The following is a 22,136-nucleotide window of genomic DNA, read 5'->3' on the forward strand; positions in this document are numbered from 1 at the left end:
CTCCCCATATTATGAGGTTTTAAACTCTGGCTGTTGGGACCTGGTACAATTCCGTGATACTATGTGAGCTCTAGACAGTGTTTCCTGTAATCCTTATTGGTGGGTTATTTCTACAGCATAGAGTAGTTTCCTCATGCCCTGAGCTAATCAGTACTTAGCTAAAAAAATCAAGGGTGAGTCTTTGCAGGTCTCTTGAGTTTTCTCTCTGTGCAGCTCTCTTCTCTCTAGTACTCTGTCCTTGTCTCTTCACCAGTACTCTATGATGGTATCTCTGCTCTGTACAGTCTCTTTAACTTGCAGAGATTACTGAGTTCTGCTTGGCTCTTCCTCCCTGGACGATATCCTGGACATTTTCTCCATTCAGTAAGCTGGGATAATCTTAGCGTTCGGTTCATTTATTTATAGTCTCTCAGGGTTCACTGTCCTTCCTTGCCTGATGTCCAGTGGCTTGAATGCTATCTTACATTTTTGTCCAGTTTTTAGTTGTTTTATGCAGGAGAATAAATTATGCCTGTTTCTCTATCTTGATGGAAGCAGAAGTCTTGCAACTAGTGATTTTTATGTCTTTACTTAAAAAAAATTAAAACGTGCAGCAGAGTTTCAAGAATAGAACAGAGATTCCCCTATGAACTCTACTATACTTATTAATTGTTAACATTTTGCCATATTTGCTCTGTGGTTTCCTTTCTCTCTCAATATAATTTGTGTTTTATATATATAATTTTTGGGGGGAATGATTTGTAAGTTAGTTGAAGACATCATGTCTCTTTATTCTTAAACATTTAAGCATGTATTTTCTAAGATATCCACAATGTAATGATCAAATTTGGGAAATTTACCATTGTTACCATGCTATTATCAAAAATATATTGCCTATCCAGCTTTTGTCAACTGTTCCAATAATGTCCCTTTTGGCAAAATTTTTTTTCATCCTCATTCAGGATCTAATAGAGAATCACTTATTTCATTTAGTTGTTAGGTTTCTTCAGTTTCTTTAATCTGGAACATGTATGTGAGAAGTCACACTTTGTGCTTTGGTAATTTTTCTTTTTTACTTAAAGTTATTTTTGAAGTGTGTACATTTTGCCTTTAATCCTGAGGGCATGGGTTAGTGTGGTTTTGTTTTTACGTTTTTGATATTTGTATTGCTCTTGGAAGAAATATTGGGAGATAGAAGTGTAGGTAGCCATGTTTTCTTTCAATTACCTGGACTGTTTCCCTAACATTCTTTGAATACTCTATATTTCCTGGCATACTAAAATATTCCAGGCTCATCTTTTGAATGTTCCTTTTCCAGTCCTTCAATAAACCCTTTCCCCGAGGGATCCTGGTTCCTTTTGGTAGTGAGAATATTTAGGTATTCAACAAAATTACTCTGTTGGGATATTATGTCTCACAGTATTTTGCAGTCACAAGTATTGCTGCAGTGAATAACTTTGTTACAGATGTGTTTTTGTATCTTTATGAATATCTTTAAGGTACATTCCTGGAAATGGGATTTCTAGGTCAAAGTGTAAATGTCTATGTAGTGTTGCTATATATTGTCAATATAAATATAAATTTCCTTTACAGCTTTTGTACCATTTTGTATATCTACTGGGAATATATGAAACTACCAGTTTCTGCTTAATCTGGGCAAGAGAGTATGTTGTCAAACTTATGAATTTTTATTAATATGATAGGTAGAAATGATACCTAGTGTAGCTTTAATTTATATTTCTCTAATTGTGAGTGAAATTAAACATCTTTTCATATTTTAACAGCTGTTTTAGTTTGAGGACTTGTTTTATTCTATGCTAAAGGTGAATTTTACTTTGTGTTTCTTTATTCATCTAAAATTACACCTGTCAGAAATAAAAGGCATCCAAATGGGAAAGGAAGAAGTCAAGTTGTCTCTCTTTGTGGAGGACATGATATCATACAGTAAGTCCCCTACATACGAACCTTCCAGTTGTGAACTTTTAAAGATGTGAATGTGTGTTCACGTGTCCAATCACGTAAGTTAGTTCACGTGTCTGGTGTACATTGTCACATGTGTGCATCTCTGCAAGTGGTTGTGCATTTGTGTACTTTACTGTACAGTACTGAATAGAGTAGTAAAGTAGTACAGTATCTTTATTTCAAGCCCAGGATGTCCGGAAGCCAGCGTAAAAGCAGCAGTGATGTAGCTGGTACTGCTAAGAAGTGCCAAGCGATAACGATGGAAACAAAAGTGAAAATAATTGAGAGAGTGGAACAACAAGAGGAGAAATAACTGAAGAATCGAAGAGATTCACAATGCAGGAAATGGCAAAGGGATTTTCTTTTTTTTGAGGAGTCACTGTTTTTGAGGCACAGGACTTGAACATAGAACGGTACACAAAGATTGCAGTAGCTGTTCAGAATGCAATCCAGGGCTACCGTGTCATCTATGACAAGAAAAAAAGAGCTACTACCCAGACATCACTGGATCATTTTTTTCAAGAGGGTAGATAGAATTGAATCCAGCCAGGAACCAGAACCTGTGCCATTAACGTCAGGCGTGAGTGAAATTGCAGCTTGTCCTCTGTCTCCTATTGCTGCCTATCCTTCAGCTCTACCATCTCCCACCTCCTCTCTCTCCTGCAGTCATTAACTCTTCTTGCCTGTTCACTCGATGCCAGCCCCTGTATGCCAGCTGTTCTACTGTACTACTGTACTTTTCAAAGTACTATACTGTAAGATTAAAAATGTTTTCTTTATTATGTGTGGTTTTTTTTGTTTTTTATGTATTATTTGTGTGAAAAGTATTATAAGCCTATTACAGTACAGTACTGTATAGCCGATTTTGTTAGTTGGGTACTTAGGCTAACTTTATTGGACTTATGAACAAATTGGACTTACAAGTGCACTCTCGGAATGGAACTTGTTCATATGTAGGGGACTTATTGTATATAGAAAATAATAAAAATGCTACCAAGAAACTAATAGATGAATTTGGTAAAGGCTGCAGGATTAAAAAAAAATCAATGTACAAAGATCAGTTTTGTTTCTATACACTAATGAACTATCTGAAAAAGAAAGACAATAATTCCATGTACAATAGCATAATAAAATTAAAATCCTTAGGAAAAAAGTTAACCAAAAAGGGAAAGACCTGTACACTGAAAATTATAAGACATTGATGAAAGAAACTGAAGAAGACAGAAATAAATGGAAAGACAGTCTGTGCTAATGAAATGGGAGAATTAGTATTGCTAACATGTCCTTACTACCCAAAGCCATCTATAGATACAGTGCAGTCCCTCTCAAAATTTCAATGCATTTTTTTCACAGAAATAGAAAAACAATCCTAAACCCACTAAGACCCCAAATAGCCAAAATAATTCGGAGAAGGTAGAACAAAGCTAGATACAGTTCCTGATTTCAAAATTTATTATAAAACTATAGTAATCAAAACAGTATGGTACTAGCATAAACGCAGACACATAGACCTATGGAACAGAACTGAGATCCCAGAAATAAACCCTTGAATATATGGTCACCTAAGATTTGACAAGGGAGCCAAGAATAGTCTTTTTAATAACTGATGTTGGGAAAACTAAATATTTCCATGCAAAAGGATGAAATTGGACCCCTGTCTTACACCACTCACAAAAATTAATTGGAAATGGATTAAAAACTTAAATGTAAGACCTGAAACTGCAAAGCTACTAGAAGAAAACATAGGGAAAAAAACCTCCTTAACATTGTTTTGGCAACAATTTTTTAGATATGACACCAAAAGCTCAAGCAACAAAAGCAAAAATAAATAAGCAGCAAAAGCATTAATAAAAAGCTTCTGTACAGCAAGAAACTATCAGCAAAATGAATAGGCAACCTACAGAATGGGAGAAAATATTTGTAAAAATCTATTTCATAAGGAGTTAATATCTAAAATATAAGGAACTCATTTTACTCAAGAGCAAAAAACCAAGTAATCCAATTAAAAAATGATCATGTCAGCATGAGGTACTTCCTTTGTCTCTCCATTTTAATCTACAAGCAGTAAAATCCATAACTCAACAAATGTGCCTCTGTCCAAAACACTAGGATGCTGGAGAATTCCACATATCTGTACATCTAAAGCGTGGGTGTCTTGGAACACATAGAGGAGGCATAGAGGGAACACTGAAGGCAGTACTGTAATCTCAGACCCCTGGCCACAGAGTCTGAGCCTGCAGCCCAAGAGAACCTGGTAGCATTAGGGGATGCAGCACACACAACACCAGCTTCCTGGCTGCATAGGCACTCACAGCTTCTAGGAACTGGACAGCAGTGGCGGTGGAGCCTGCAACCACATCTGTCCAGCTTCAGAAGTGCCCACCACTCCAGTCCCTCCCCTCTTCACCCACAATAGCAGAGCCTGTGAACCCTAAAACTCTGGTCACAGGAAAGACAGCTGTAACCATGGCTTCCCTCCAACCCTCCCACCCCCCAAATCCATGGCAGCAGAGCCTACTACCCAGGAGACTGAATGTAGGAGAGACAACTGATATCGTGCCCCATGGGATGACACTGCTGACACCAGCAGCAGTAAGGCATCAATAACCCCAGAGGCACAAGCAGTGACATCTAGGGCACTGGGTGACCCCTCTCACCCGGGTGGTGGAAAGTGGAAAGTGCCAACTCTCAAGTATAACTGGAGGCAGCTCAGGTGAGACAAGCCAAAAACTTGTGCTATAGTGCCACCTACTGGAAAACAAAAGGCCTCTAATTAATTACTAACCTGTTGAATCCCTACAATCAAGGTTTTTTTTTTTTTTTTTTTTCTCTAAAAGCTGTACCTAAAGGAAGAAAGGTATTTGCTGCTTCATATACGCTGGCAGAGGAACAACTCATCAAGCACTGTGAAGAACCATGGTAACACAGCATCACAAAAAGAAAATGACAATTCTTCAGAAACTGAACTTAGTCATAGAGTATTGCAATGTAACTGATAGAGAATTCAAAATAGCTGTCATGAAGAAACTCAATGAGCTACAAGAAAACTCAGAGTGGCAGTTTTATGAGGAATAAAATTAATGAACAGAAGGAATACTTTACCAGAGAGATTGAAACTCTAAAAAAGAACCAGACAAATTCTGGAGTTAAAGAAGTCAATAAATGAGATGAAGAATTCACTAGAAAGCATTGGAAGTTGAGCAGACCATATGGAAGAGAATTAGCAAGCTCAAAGATAGAAATCTAAAAATGGTATGGTTAAGAGAGAGCAGTGATATTAAAAAAAAAAGGGGGGGGGCTGCTTTTGTGGCGCAGTGGTTAAGAATCCGCCTGCCAATGCAGGGGACACGGGTTCGAGCCCTGATCCGGGAAGATCCCACATGCTGCGGAGCAACTAAGCCCATGCACCACATCTACTGAGCCTGTGCTCTGGAGCCCGCACGCCACAACTACTGAAGCCTGCACACCTAGAGCCCGTGCTCCGCAACAAGAGAAGCCACTGCAATGAGAAGCCCGCACACTGCAACAAAGAGTAGCCCCCACTCGCTGCAGAAAGCATGCGCACGGCTTTGAAGACCCAATGCAGTGAAAAATAAATAAATAAATTTATATATTAAAAAAAAGAAATTCTATGAGGACTTTTCAACTCTATTAGGAAGGGCAACATTAGAATAGTGGGTATCCCAGAAGGAGAAGAGAGGCAAAAGGGAGCAGAGAGTTTAATTAAAGAGATAATAGCTGAGAACTTCCCAAACTCGGGGAAGGAACTGGTTATCCAGTACATGAAGCTAAGAGAACTCCTTATAACCTCAATACAAAAAAACATTCTCCAAGACACATTATGTTAAAATTCTCCAAAGTAAATGCAAAAAAAAAATGTTAAAGGCATCCAGGGAAAAAAAGGATGGTAACCTACAAAAGAGCCCACATTCTGCCATCAGCACATTTCTCAGCAGAAACTCTATGGGCCTGGAGAGAGTGGAATGACATACTCAAAATATTGAAATATAAAAGGTGTCAGCCAAGAATACTCTGTTCAGCAAAATTATCCTTCAGATATGAAGGAAAAATAAAGGCTTTCCTAGCAGGGAGTTCATCACCACTAGACATGCTTTATAAGAGATGTTAATGTTTCTGCTCTTCTCCTAAAAAAAAAGCAGAAGTGCACAAAACTATGACTAAGGTGATAAATAGACAGAATCAGGAAATTACAACCCTGTATCAGGATAGGTTGTTAAACACTTGATTATTGGATAAAGGTTAGAGGGGAAAAAACAGTAAAAAAAAAAAAAATTATGGCTACTTCAATTTGGTAACGAACTCACAACATAAAAGGGATGATTTGAGACAACAAAAATATGAAAGTAGAAGAGGAAAAGGATGGAACCCCTGTAAGCAGATGAAGATAAGATGCTATCCAGCAGAAAAAAGGACAATTTTATCTATGAGATATTTTATACAAGCCTCATGGTAACCACAAAACAAATTTAGAGCAGAGGCATGAAACATTAAAAAAAGGAAACTGAGAAAAATCTCATGGAAAACCATCAAACTAAAATGGCAGATAGAAACACAAGGAAAAAGAAACAATGGAGATATAGAGCAACCAGAAAACAAAAGATAAAATGGCAGTACTGAGTACTCATTTATTAATATCACCCTTAATTAAATAGATTGAATAAAAAGTCACATTATGGCTGGTTGGATTAAAAAATAAGACCCAACAATATGGTGCCTCCAGGAGACTCAACTCTAAAGACAAACATAGGCTCAAAGCAAAGGGATGGAAGAAGCTACTTCAAGCAAATGGCAGCCGAAAGACAGTGAGTGTCACCATACTCATATCAGACAAAATACAGTAACAAGAGACAAAGATGGACATTGTATAATAATAAAGGGGGCAACTCATCAAGAAGACATAACAGGTTTTAATATATATGCACCTGACATAGGAGCACCAAAATATATAAAGCAATTATTAACAGACTTAAAGGGAGAAATTGACAGTGATATAATGATAGTGGGGGCCTTTAACACCCCAATTATATCAATGAATAGATTATCCAGACAAAAAGTCCACAAGGAAACAGCAACTTTAAATGAAACTTTAGATCAGATGGAGTTGTTAGATTTACATAAAACATTCCATCCCAGCAAAATACATATTCTTGAGTGCACATGGAACACTCTCAAGGATAGACCATATGTTGGGGCACAAACAGTCTCGATAAATTTAAGGAGATTGAAATCATATCAAGCATCTTTCTAATAACAGTGGTATGAAAGAAACTAGAGATTAATTACAAGAAGAAAGATGGAAAAATCACAAATATGTGGAGATTAAACAGCATGTTCCTGAGTAACGGATCAATGAAAAAATCAAAGGAGAAATATAAAAATACCCGGTGACAAATAAAATTCAAATAAGCCCTACCAAAAATCTATGGGGTTTGCCAAAAGCAGTACTAAGTGGAAGTTTATAGCAATACAGGCCTGCTTCAAGGAACAAGAAAAGTCTCAAACAATCTAACCTTACATGTAAAGGAACTAGAAAAAGAAGAAAAAAATGCAGTCCAAAGTCAGTAGAAGGAAGGAAATAAAGATCAGAGCAGAAATAAATGAAGAACAGACTAAAAAGAAGATAGAAAAGATCAATTAAACTAAGATCTTGTTCTTTGAAAAGGTAAACAATATTGACAAACCTTTTGCTAGACTCACTAGGAAAAAAGAGAGAAGGCTCTGGTAAATAAAATCAGAAATGAAAGAGGAGAAATAGCAGTGGATACCATAGAAATACAAAGGATTGTGAGAGAATATTATAAACTGCCATACACCAACAAGTTGGACAACCTAGAAGAAATGGATAAAAATTTCAATCGTACCATACAGTCATCCAAGACTGAGTCACAAAGAAATAGAAAATCTGAATAGACTGATCAATAAGAGATTGAAACAGTAATCAACAATATCCCCCAAAACAAAGTCCAGAACCAGACGGCTTCACTGAAGATTCAAAGAAGATTTAATAACTGTCCTTCTCAAATTCTTCTAAAAAATTGAAAAGGAGGGAATGCCTCAACTCATTTTATGAGGCCAACATTACTCAGATACCAAAACCAGACAAGGACAACACAAAAAAAGAAAATTACAGGACATTATCTCGGATGAACATACTTGCAAAGTTCCTCAACAAAATATTAGTAAACCAAATAAACAATACAGCTGACCCTTGAACAATGCAGGTTTTGAACTTCACAGGTCCACTTATACATGGTTTTTTTTTTTTCTGTAGTAAATACAGCACTATATGGTATGTGTTTGGTTGAATCCACTGGTGTGGAACTGTGGATATGGAGGGCCAACTGTGGGACTTGAGTATCAAGCAGGTTTTGGTGTCTGTGGCAAATCCTGGAACCAATCCCCCTTGGATACTGAGGGACAGATGAACATTAAAAGGATCATACACCATAATCAAGTATGATTTATTCCAGGGATGCAAGTATGATTTGACATCCACAAATCAATCAGTGTGATTCACCACATTAATAAAATGAAGGATAAAAATCATATGATCATCTCAATTGATGCAGAAAAAGCATTTGACAAGACTCAGAACCCGTTTATGATAAACAACTCTCAATAAAATATGTGTAGAAGGAACGTACTTCAATATAATAAAGGACATATATGACAAATTCACAGCTAACATCATATTCAAAGGTGAAAAATTGAAAGCAGTCCCTCTAAGATCAGGAACAAGATGATGATGCCCACTCTCACACTTTTATTCAACAAAGTACTGGAAGTCCAAACCACAGCAATCAGGCAAGAAAAAGAAATAAAAAGCATCCAAATTGGAAAGGAAGAAGTAAATCCATCACTATTTGCAGATTTCATGATGTTATATATAGAAAGCCCTAAAGAATCCATCAAAAAACTATTAGAAATAGTCAATGAGTACAATAAAGTTGCTGGGTATAAAATCAATATAGAACAAAAATCTTTTGTGTTCCTATATACTAACAACAAACTAGCAGAATGAGAAATTGAGAAAAGAATACCATTTACAATTGAAACAAAAAGAATAAAATACCGAGGAATAAATTTATCCAAGGATGTGAAAGACATGTACACTGAAAATTATAAGATGTTGTTGAAAAAAATTAAAGATGACACAAAGAAATGGAAAGATATTCTATGCTCATGGACTGGAAAAATTAAGATTGTTAAAATGTTCCGATTACATTAAACAATGTATGGCTTCAATGTAATACCTATTAAATTCCCAAGGACGTTTTTCACAGAAATAGAACAAAAAAATCCTAAAATTTATATGGAACCAAAAAGACCCTGAATAGCTAAAGCAATCCTGAGAAGAGAGAACAAAACTGGAGGCATCACACTCCCTGACTTCAAATTATATCACAAAGCTACTGTAATTAAACAGCATTGTATTGGCAGAACATTGGACACATAGATCAGTGGAACAGAATTGTGAGCCCAGAAATAAACCCACACATATATGTATAATTAATTTATGACAAAGGAACAAAGAACATACAATGGAGAAAGAATAGTCTCCTCAATAAATTGTGTTGGGAAAATGGATAGCCACATGCAAAAGAATGAAACTAGACCACTATCCTACACCACATACAAAAATCAACTCAAAATGTATTAAAGACTTGAATATAAGACCTGAAACCATAAAATTCCTAGAAGAAAACATAGTATACTTTTTGACATTGGTCTTAGCAATATCCTTCTGGATGTGCCTCCTCAGGGAAGGGAAATAAAAGCAAAAAAATATCAAAAAACACAAAACACAAATGAGACTACATCAAACTAAAAAGCTTCTGCCTTGCAAAGGAAACCATCAACAAAATAAAAACACAGCCTACAAACTGGGAGAAGATATTTGCAAATCATATACCCATTAAGAGGCTAATATCCAGAATATATAAAGAACTCCTACAACTCAACAACAACAAAAAACAACCTAATTAATAAATAGGCAGAGGGTCGGAATAGACATTTTTCCAAAGAATACACATAAATGGTCAGTGGGTATATGAAAAGATGCTCAATATCACTAATCATCAAGGAAATGCAAATCAAAACCACAATTAGATATCACCTCATGCCTGTTTGAATGGTTATTATCAAAAAGGGCAAGAAACAAGTGTTAGAGAGGATGTGAAGAAGAGGGAATCTTCGTATACTGTTGATGGTAATGTGAATTGGTGCAGCTACTATGGAAAACAGTATGGAGATTCTTCAAAAAATTAGGAACAGAACTACCATATGACTCAGCTGTTCCACTTCTGGGTATTTATCACAAGAATATGAAAACAATAATTTTAAAAGATATATGCACCCCTCTGTTTATCACAGCATTATCTACAATAGGCAAGATATGGAAACAACCTAAGTGCCCACCAACAGATGAATGGATAAAGAAGATGAGATATATATCTATATATTTATATATATAAAGTCACACTGTAGTGTATACAGAAATAGAAATATAGTACACATAAAACTTATATAATGTTATAAACCGGCAAAAAAAAAGGAACTTACAACTCAAGAGCAAAAAACCAAACAATCCATTTATAAAATGGGCAGAGGATCTGAATAAACATTTCTCCAAAGAAGACATACAAATGGTCATAACTTGGTACAGTTACTTTGGAAAACAGTGTGGAGGTTCCTCAAAAAATTAAAATAGAATGACCGTATGATCCAGCAATTCCATATCTGAGTATATATCTGAAGGAAATTAAATTATTATCTTGAAGAGATATGTATGCCCCCATGTTCATTGCAGCATTATTTATAATAGCCAAGATATGGAAATAACCTGTGTCCATCAGTGGATGAATGGGCAAAGAAAATATGGTATATATATGCAATGAAATATTATTCAGTCATAAAAAAGGAAATCCTGCCTTTTGTGACAACATGGATAGACCTTGAGGTCATTACGCTAAGTGAAATAAGTCAGACATAAAATAGTCACATTTAGGAATTCAGAAAATCCTTTGAAATAATGCATTTTATGTAAAAAACAGTATTTTATGATATAATATTTGTATTATTTACTATAACACTCAACATTCTGAAAAATGTTCTAAAACTTAAAGTCCCAAACCAGTCATTTGTTTTCCTGGAGCATAAAGAAATGTGTACTGTCAGTGTTAAAGTGGTACTATTTCTGATTATCCAGTGTGGCATTGGGGTTGGTTAGGTAAGAAGATGATTTATTTCTTAATTGTTCTGTTTAGGAAGATTTGAAGTGTGGTTTATTATTCTAGTTAGAAACTCAAATACAGTGAGAGACCTCTTTCTTTTTCATCTTCATTTCTTCTAACAGACTGTGTCATATCAAGAATGACTCACTAATCTTGGCTTAGAAGGACTTCTTCACTTTTGCTGTTTGTTATTCATGCTACAAAGTAGGTGGCCTACAGGGAGTAGATGGCTTTTCCCTATGGCTCTTAAGCTTATAATTTAATGATAAAGTACTAAATACAGATTAATATGTAACCAGTTTATAAGGTACTCTCATCAGTTTAGCTTAGATGTTATTCTCAAAGTAGTCCTTCATTGCAAGGGTCTTTAGGTTCCCATACTTCTGTATCCTCCAGACTTCTTAGGTTGTATCCAGTCTAGCACATTAAGAGGTAGATTTGGGTTGAAGCTGAGCTCTTCCATTCATTAGCTGTATGATCTTGGACAGATTACTTAATCTCTCCGACACCATTTATAAGATGAAGATATGTGTTTCAGACTGTTGATGTAAGGGGTGAATAAGAAAAAGCCTATGCGTGTATCAGAGGTAGACAGTGTTGGAGAGGAGGAGTAAAGGGCCATCTTGACAAGCAAGGTTAGCTTTAATAGGGGTGGAGTTGGGGAGAAGTAATGGAGAACATCAAACTCACCTCTTGGTTCTGTATTACACAGGATATGAGAAAAGAAAACAGCATTTCTTTGTTAAAGCTTCAAAAGGGAGTATCCTAAGTCTACAGTCTGGTTCATACCTCCTGGAAACAAATGCAGAGTTTTAATTTTTTTTTCACCCCAGAAGTCTATTTGAGAGGCTTTCAAAAAAGATTAGATTGAGCAGTAGCTGGAAGAACTGGTTGGATTGAGGAAGGGAAAGGCTTTGTTTTTGTAAAAAATGTTGAGTTGAAAGAGCCAGTCAAGGACATTTTGGGGATACAGGAAATAGGGAATAACAGAACCACTCCTCTAGGACATGGATGGGGAATGGGAGTGGGATGCAGCAGGGTGGAGAACAGGAATATTACCCAGAAACTAGAGGGAAGTAGGCAAACATCTCCTTACTGTAATTTATTTCTTTAAGATTTTCAAATAGGCCATCCCTGTATTAACAAAGATCCACTAGAGCTGGATCAACAAAGCAGTCTTCTGTGGACATGAGCTACAGAGGTCAATGAGTTTATGAGGTTGATGAGGGAAGTAGCTAAGTAGAGAACAAACACAGGGTGCTGGAGCTGGGAGAGACTGCGGAGGTCTTTAATTCAACCCGTAACTTTTGGTAGGACAGACTGCTGAGCTTATGTGATTTACTTCTGAAGGACAAAGGTGACTCTGGCCAGTTATCTTTGTACCTCAGAAGAACAAGAAGAGTGGCCTTTTAGTCCAAGAAGAACAAAAGCAATTGAGGGGCACTGAGTCTAGAAAACTGGAAGAAAAAGTATTAGAAAAGAAAAGGTAATATAGTTTCCTTCGTGGTCTGAATCTGTGCTTAGACCTTTTTTTTTTTTCCAAACATCTTTATTGGAGTAAAATTGCTTTACAATGGTGTGTTAGTTTCTGCTTTATACGAAAGTGAATCAGCTGTACATATACATAAATCCCCATATCTCCTCCCTCTTGCGTTTCCCTCCCCCCCCACCTTTTTTTTTTTTGGCTATGCTGTGTGACATGCGGGATCTTAGTTCCCCAACCAGGGTTCGAACCTGTGACCCCTGCATTGGGAGTGCAGAGTCTTAACCACTGGACTGTCAGGGAAGTTCCTGTTTAGACATTTAGACTTACTCTTTTTTGGTAGCAGTAGCAGTATTCTGGTAGTCATAATGGCTTTATTCTTACTGCTGAGACTGGACAATGACTGAGATGATGTGGCTCAGCATATTTGGTACCACTCTTTAGAACCCAGATATTGACTTTTATTATGTTGATTATTTTGATTCTATTTTATTTTAAAATATTTAGTAATTTTTTTGTCTACATAGTATTTTTATACAGGATTTGTTTTGATTGTGATGTTAGTGTTTGATAATCTGAGAATTTATAGTACTTGAATAACAAGGTCTAAAAAGTTTCAACCCTTTATTTCTTTTTTAATAAATTTATTTTTAATTTATTTACTTTTGGCCACATTGGGTTTTCATTGCTGCACGCGGGCTTTATCTAGTTGTGGCAAGCAGGGGCTTCTCTTTGTTGTGGTGCGCGGGCTTCTCATTGTGGTGGCTTCTCTTGTTGCAGAGCACGGGCTCTAGGCGTGGGGGCTTCAGTAGTTGTGGCACGCAGGCTCAGTTCTAGAGCACAGGCTCAGTAGTTGTGGCGCACAGGCTTAGTTGCTCTGCAGCATGTGGGATCTTCCTGGACCAGGGATTGAACCCATAGCCCCTGTATGGGCAGGCAGATTATTAACCACTGCACCACGAGGAAAGTCCCTCAACTCTTTCATTGTTAGAAAGGCTTAATTAGAGAAGCCGAAATCCCCTGAAATTAAAGGACATATTTAACTCAGATGATCCATTTCTTGCTCTCTCACTAAGTAAACTCAGTCCTTTGGTTCTTTGCAAATCTCCACCAGATGAGATCATACCTGTAGAGATTTCTGGATACTGGGATATAAACCATGCAGAGACTAGTCAATTCCTGCTATGTTTACAGGGGAGGAAATTTTAAATGCTGTAAGAAAAAAATAAGTTATCCAGAAACTCATCAAAATGAGTTATAGAATTGATGGGTTTCATATATGTAATTGGTTTGTGAAAACTATTATATTATCATTATAAAACATTTGAATGTCCCAAGGCTGTTTGACTCAGATACGGTACTGATAGTGTGGGGTTTTTTTGTTTTGTTTTGTTTTGTTTTCATGCTTCTTGTGCTGAGATTTATTGAGCTTCTTGAATCTGTGGATTTTTCATTTTCATCGTTTTGAATATTTTCAACCATTATTTCTTCAAATACTTTCCCTATTCCTCTCTGTCTCCTATGATGTTTCTAATTATATACATATTAGATCTCTAAAAGTCCTAAAGTTCAGTGATACTATGTTTATTAAAAAGAAATTTTTTTTCTCTCTGCTTCATTTTTGATAGTTTGTATTGCTATATGTTGATGAGTTTTGTTTGGGGACACAGTTACGTTACTTGGAAAGAGTTTGATCTTTTGGATTCTGATTTTAAGATTTGTTAGGCAGGACCAGAACAGTGTTAACTCCAGGGCTAATTACTCCCCACTAGCAAGGCAAAACTTTTTTGAGTATTCTACACCATGCCCCATAAATTTTGAGTTTTTCCGTGTGGCTGGTGGGAACAGGCAGTATTCCCAACCATGGGTGAGCACCAGGTCCTGTTCCCTTTAGTCTTTTCAGCCAGTTCTTTGCCCAGCTCCTGTAGTTTTCTCACGGGCATGCACTGATCAGTGTTGTGCTGAATCCTGGATGGAGCGGGGCTCGCTGCAGATCTCTGGGCTTCTCTCTGTGTACCTCTGTCCTCTCCAGTACCATGAGCTCTAGTTGCCTTGCTCTTTCCTGACTCTCAGCTTTGTCTCCTCAACCCAGGGATTCTGCTGGTGTCTCCTTCAGTTTCTCCTTCCTGTGCTGCAGTCTTTCAAGTCAGTAAGTTAGGGCAATTGTGGGGCTCACCTTGTTTGTTTCTTTTTCTTGGTGATCAATGTTCTTCTTTGGCTGATAAACAGTGTCTTGAAAACTGTTGTTCCATATCTTTTGTCCATTTTTTGCTTGTTTCAGGTAGAAGGGTAAATTTGGTCCCTGTTACTCCATCTTGGCTGATTTTATTTTTAAAGATTTTCCCAATAGCATTTTATTTTTCTTCTGGGAAGATGTAATTAGCATTTATAAAATCAGACTACATATTTAGAATTTAAGATAATTCAGATCGGGTGAGGGTTTGCATTATTATTTTAATAAAAAAATGTAAACAAGTATAAGCTATGTGAGGCTCAGAGAGTTTTCTTCTTGACCTTTTAATTTAACCCCTGTAATGGCCAAGTCCCCTGCCTAAAATTTCTAATTGGGCATTGTAATTAGTATATATCAAACTTTTTACTATGACTTCTAAGTCTGTGATTTTCTCCCTGTACTTCCCTTAAGAAAATACCTCCAGGAAGACAACTGGGGCAGTTTTAGGCCTTTCACTTCTCTTTGGGATTCCAGCTTTGTGCTGCCTGTTGTCCAATATATGAAAAGAGTGTCATACATGATGCCCCATTTTCTAGTTGTTTTCAATGGGAAGATGAGTTTGATTCCTGTTAGTATGTCATGGTCAGAAGAGGTCCTTTACTTTGCTGGTTATTTTATCTCCTCTTTCTAACATTGTTCCTGGTACAGAGGAATCAATCAGTCAATCAAGAAAACCAGTGTTTTCTTGTTTCCTTCATCTCATTTCTGAGTACCTGATAATATGCATGATTAATTTGTTAATTACAATTACTACTATATAGAAATATAAGCAGTGTGGTATGATCTTTACATTTCATACCTGTTGCTATTGTATATACCTGAATGGAATAAATTATTTTCTGTGGAAAATTCTAACATTTAATTTTAAAAAATTAATTTAGACTTTATTTCCCCAAAGTAAGTTAAACTAGTGAGTTTTTACCACTTTATGGAGGAGCTGCTAATATTTCCTACTACCTTTGAGTAGATATTGTTTTATATTTTTTCACACTATCACGTAATGATTAAAAAATAACTCACCTTGTTCTGTATAATTTTAGATATAGTTTTGGCTTCTAGTGTGATGATTGTTCCCTGTTCCATATGAGAGTAGCAGTTTAATTACATGGAAGCATCTGTCCTAAATTTGGAGTAATACAGTAAAGGCTGGTGTTTCGTATTTTAGTAAGCCCTATGTTTGGAAGTGCTATCGTGGTGTTAGGTCACAGTGTGTATGTATTTTGAGCAGCTTGTGGATGGAATTTGAGTTGGTACAGAAATAATTTTGTTTTGGATTAGTTCTAATATTTACATTTTTACAAGGCATTTCAGGTTTGAGGAGAAAAAAATAATTTGTTATCTTTTCCACATTTCATGTATTGTCATCCTAATTTTCTTCTCTTTATTTTTTTTATGCATATGCTCACACAAGACATTTATTTATCTTACAGAAATAACTTTGTACTCTATAAACTGTTCTGAAGTTTGGCTTTTTTACTTAGTTATGTATTTTGGGCTTTCTTTGTATCATTTCACTTGCAGTTACTTTACTTTTTTTAATGGCTGCATATCATTTTATAATTCATTTCTTCAGTTTTTTAATTGAACTCTTTTTGCTCTTAAGATTGTGATAAATATCCTTGTAAATAAAATCTGAATCCTTGTGAAAATATTTTTTGTGAGATAAATTCTAAGAAGTAGAATTTCTGGGTATAAAGTTTGCCCACTTAGAATTTTAGTAGCTATTACCAAATTTGTTTTTCAATAATTTACATTTCCACTAACAGTGCATTAGAGAGCCTGTTCCCATATACACTTACCTACAGTGTGTGGTTGTTTTATTTAATTTTGTCAATCTGATACATGAAAAATAATTTCAAATGGCTTCATTTGTATTTTTTTATTATTAGAAAGGGTAAGCCTTTTCCTTTCAAATCATTATCTTCAGAGGCATCTCAGAAACAATGTTAAATAACATTGTTGATATTAAACAGCTTGGTTTGTGTTTGATTTATATGGGAATACGTCTATATTTGACTATCAAATATTCATTTTTGAAATGTTCCCAAACTGATTATGAGATGTTTTTCTTTTAATGGGCAATTTTGCCCAATTAATATTTTACTTAAGAATTTTGCATTGGTATTTATAAATGAATTTAATTTTGTAGTATCTTCATCATTTTTTGTTGTTATGGTGATTTTAGGAACTTTGTTTTCAATCTCCATTCTTAGAAACAATTTAGGTAATACCAAAGGTATCTGATTCATAAAGGTTTGAAATTATTCATTAGGAAAAAATGTTTGAACTTTGTACTTTATTATAAGTATTTTATTGATAATTGATTTATGATAACCATGTACTCCATGGTTATTGGTCTCTTTGAATTTCCTATCTGTAAAAGTTCGGATTCAATCAGGAAAACAGAACCTACACTAGGTACTTCAATAAATAGGATTTAATTGGGTTAAATGTGTTCAAAAGTTTTAGAAGAGCTAAGAGCAAACAGAGAAAGGTAAGGCACCTCAGAGATTAGTAACTATGTGGAGCCTCTACCATCTGGAAGCCACAAAGGGAGGAGAATAGCTTATTACAAGCAGAGAGACAAAGGAAAGAAAGAATCTGAGAGGGAGAGAGAAATATATCCTGGCTTCTCCCTTCTTCCTGCCCTTCAGCCTTGTGCCAGTACCTCCCATTGCCCAATAAAGCCAAAAGCCAGTTAGCAAGGGAGAGCCTGGGAAATACAGTTTGCAGAGATCAGGTCCCAGCAGGTAAAGGGCTGGAAACGTACCTGTGAGCAAAAAATGGAATGATCTGTATGCAGTCTCTTGGAATGTCACTTTTGCTAATTTGAATTTCTCTTTAAAAGGAAAAAAAAGCTACTTAATTTATTTTCAGATGCTTCTCTCAGTTTTTGCAATTTTGTCTTAATTTATGGTTATTTCTCACTTCTAAGTGTCAATTTTATATACTTTATTTCCTTTGTTATTGTTATTTCCTTCGTTATTGTTAAGCTCTCCTTTTTAATGCTGTCAACTTTTTTTCTATTTTTATTTTTGTCTAATTAATAAATATTTTTCAGTTTTTCAATTCCTTCTTTGTACTTTCCTTAGTTTTATATTGTTCTCCCTTTTCTAATTTCTAATATTGTATTTTAATAAATTTTAAAATTTTCTTACTAAAAATAGAAGTGTAAAGTTTGTGAATCTTTGAGCATATTGAGCTGTATATCATGGAGCTTGATGGTCAGTGTTTTATTTACTGTTATTTCTAGGTCTTCTTTTAGTTTAAAAATTTAACTTTTTCAGCCTATGCATTTTTTTAGGAATGATTTGATTTTTTTCCCTTAAAAAATTCTGATAAGGATTTTTTCCTTTAATTGAAAGAGGCTAGATAGTGTGGTTAGTATGCACTATTTCTATTTTTGAGGAAATTTATGAAATTTCTTAATAGCCCAATATTATCTAATTTTTAAAAATATTCTTTTAAAATAGGTACTTTTAGACCTGTAGTATATAGAGTTTTATATATGATGATAGATCAAACATATTCATTATTAAATTACTTATTCAGATACTGTGTATTATTATTTTTTTTAGTTTAGTCTCTCACAGGTAGAGATGAATATATTTAATTCTCCTACTACTTTTGATTTCTCATTGCATTTTCCATCATTTTTGCTTTCTGTTTGGATGTACTGTTTTCTGGAATGAAAAGAATCACAACAGTTATATATTCATTCTGAGTGATATTCTTTGGCAACATGCTGTGCCCTTTGTTTTATATTTTGTGTCTAGAATTCAGTTTTATATCATTTGAATATAATGACTGCTGGATCTTACTGTTCATATTTTTCTGGGGGAGGGGTTTCCCTATCTGTTCTGTTGTTGTTATGTTATTTTATTTTACTGATGTTTCTCATTTTATGTATAGTGAAGTTTTTTCCCCTCTGATTTGATAATGTTTTCCTTTTCATAGATGTTTAACACATAAAGTTTACATATAATATTTAACAGATGTGTCTAGTATAATTTGTATTTTGCAGCTTATTTTTAATTTTAATCATTTTAAGTTTCTTTTGTTTTCTTTTTCTAGTGGACAATGTTAACTTTTTTAAAAATTATTTTTGTAATTCAGAAGGTCTAGTCTGCTTTTTTTTAAACATTCACTTGTTTAACTTTTGAAACTTAAAAATTATAAGCTTAAATCTGTATCTCTTTATTTACAAACTTTATAACTAAAGCTGTCTATTGACTCTTCTGTATGAAAGGTGAGGAAATGAACATACTTATACTTCTTATCCATCTCTCACCCCTGATTTTGTTAGTAGCTTTTGGGATTTTTATCTAGTTTATTATAGTTAAATTATTCCTACTTTCACATTTTGTAGCTCTTCTCTCAAAAGTTAAGATACTTATTTTCTATTTTGTAAACTTAACCACAATGGTTTTATTTTCAAATTGTATTAATATTCTTTGCCTGTGATTAAATTTCTCTAAAATTAAACTTCAGATATTTTCAGTTTTTATTATTTCTTAACTTGTCTGTAGCTTTCAGCATCAGTGACTCTGACTACTGGTAAAATTCCATTATGAGGAACATTATTAATCCCTTAAGCAGGATTCTGTATAATAAAGCAATTTAAATGTCTGCAGATGGTCTGCAGATGAGATGAGTATTTTGTTTATTAGGTTACAAAGAATTATCTTCCACAAGTTATTCTAATCAACAAATAATTTATCTATGCTTTGGCCACTGCTATGCCCAAACTAAAGAGCCATATCTGCAAAGTGCTATATCAATTTTATTATAAATGTTGAAATGCATCTTTTGTTTGATTGTTTGTTTATTAAGCATCTGTTAACATTTTACTCATCTCTCTTTTTAAGAAATATTCCAGCCATGCGTCTAATTCGAGTTATACACCACCCATTTTCTTGCACACTCACTCATTCCTTTTAGGCCAGTGCTTCTTATTGCACTGTGTGCTGCTCTAATCCTTCTGTTGTTTTATCAGTTGAAGATAGACTGGTTAATTTTCCTTCCCCATCATAATTGGCATTGTTCTATGCTATTTAATTCCAGTTTGAGACAATTAAAAAAATCTTTTAATGGCATATTTTCATTTCATGGTTTTATATTCTACATTTGTTCCTCCTTCCCTCTCTCTCTCCCTTCCTTCTTTCAAAGAATATTTAGTAACTATTATTTCAGGCATCACAGTGAATACCTAAAATAGTGAACAAAGAGACAAAATACTACCTTCATGGAGCTTCCATTGTAGTTGGGAAGATATTTTTTAAAAAGTATACATACAAATAAATAGTTGTTTTAAGTGCTAAGATGAAGAATAGCAAGCATTAGACCTACATGAGGTTTAGCTGATTCCTAAAGGAAGAGGTGGATCTTGCCATGTGAAAGAGAGGATGAGCTCCCAGGAAGAGAGAATGTTTAGGAAACTAAAGGAAGACCAGTGCTCCTAGAACTTATTTAGCTGGGTAGATAATGGCAAAACAGAAGTTGAAAGGATAGACAGAGGACACATAATTTGAGACACTATAGGTCTTAGAAGGAAGTTTGGAGTTTTCTTTAAATGAAAAGGAAAGCCAGTGTAGGATTTTATGCAGGAGATGACAATTTCCTTTGCTACTTTAAGGGGAATGGTTTGGAAAGGAGCATGAGTAGAAGAGAGGACACCAATTAGGAGGTGCTGCAACAGTCTAAGCCAGAGATAATCATATCTTCCAAAAGGGGTGGCAGTGAATATGAAGAGAAGTGGGTAGATTTGTGGTAGACTTTGGAGGGAGAATCGGAAGGAGTTTCTGATGGAATGTTCATGTGCAAGGGTGACTTGAGCTTCAGAAGAACAGAGACTTCTAGGAAGAGAGGGCATATTTATTAGCAGTATTAGGTTGTTGTTAGTAAGATCAAGCCAGGTTTTTGTTACAGATAGAAGACAAATGGAGAGTTCTGATAAGAAGTATAAGGAGTTTTCGAATCATAGAGCAAGAGTTCTTGAGAGCACAGGATTCTATAGATAGTGTCCTGGGTCAGAATAGGAGATATTGAGGGCAATATGGGATTGATAGTTGGGGCGACTAATATATACCTTGGGAGGTTTTGACTTTTTACAGTGACTGCAGTGAACAGGGCTATTAGGATGAGATGTGCCCTCCTGGGAGTTGAAGGGCAATCTGACCTAGTTGTGTGATCTTTAACGTTAGCTTCTAAGAAGGCTTCTCCCTAGGCTGCAAGGACTCCTACATAGAATCACAAAAATTTATTGCTACAAAGCACTTAGAGAGTATTTGTTTTTTGAAGATAGAGAATATTTGTTTTTTGAGAAAGAAACTGATTCCTCTCACTTTATTTTTGGTAGCCTTAATATTCTGCACATGCTATAGAATGTTTCTCTAACATGGTATTTTTTAAGAGTGAAAATAGCAAATGAAAAAGGCAAAGCTACAAGAATTAGTAGGGCAATTTAAATTATGTTTTTAATCCACGTTTTTATAGTTTTTCTTGTTTTCATCTTTGTTAAATTTTATATTTTAATGGAGGAGATACATCAGTTTTAAATGGCTTTGTGGTATCAAGAGTATCTTAGTACTGAGGTTTTTGAATTTGAAAATAAATATGATGAATTCATAGGCCACCTGTCTTATTTCATGTTCATAATAGCATCTCACAACTAAAAATGACCTTTTTCCCTAAAGAAATGTCCTCAAAGATTGCTTTTTTAAAAAAACATATATTGCAGTGTATCAAAAACAAGATTACTAAGTTAGACCCTGGTGAGTTCTGACTGACTAAGAATTTGCTTCCTTTAGGCTATAGTTTTGATTTAGATACCTATTAAATTTTGATTTAGGATTATTTTGGACTACTAACAGAAACAGAATTAATTCTGTTCATTCACAGATCAAAGGTAATAGTGCAGAAAATTACTCTTCTGAAATATCTGAAACTATACCTTGTCTATTGTTTGTATCTTTACCATGGATCCTCTCTCACCATGGAAAGTCTCCAACACCTGTTTCTGAATAGAATTTTGAAAACCTGTAGTCAAGAGCATTCCTTTTACTTTTTTTTCAGTATTTATAAGCTAGAAAGTCTAAAAACAGATGACTTGTTCTTCCAGCAGCATCCATATGCCCACTTGTCCCAAACCCACCATTATGTGTGTCTGCTATTGAGGCAATGTGTTGAGCTAGAAAAACCATTGAGAACTAATGGTATTTATTAA

At 35.1% G+C, this 22,136-nt stretch overlaps 1 protein-coding gene across 7 annotated transcripts in view; it reads left to right on the forward strand.

Annotated features, from left to right (window-relative positions):
* FER (FER tyrosine kinase) overlaps positions 1-22,136 on the forward strand; it is a 468,410-nt gene that overhangs the window by 56,295 nt on the left and 389,979 nt on the right. The window contains exon 1 of one of the 7 annotated variants that reach the window (XM_067031425.1): positions 1,850-1,923. The exons of the other annotated variants lie outside the window; for them this stretch is intronic. The gene's annotated coding sequence lies outside the window, so the exon portion shown is untranslated. Of the gene's footprint in view, positions 1-1,849; positions 1,924-22,136 lie in introns of those variants that run through there. 7 annotated transcript variants of the gene reach the window in all.

The sequence above is a fragment of the Kogia breviceps genome, chromosome 4 (genome assembly GCF_026419965.1).
Source record: "Kogia breviceps isolate mKogBre1 chromosome 4, mKogBre1 haplotype 1, whole genome shotgun sequence".
In the NCBI taxonomy this organism is placed as follows: Eukaryota; Metazoa; Chordata; class Mammalia; order Artiodactyla; family Physeteridae; genus Kogia; species Kogia breviceps.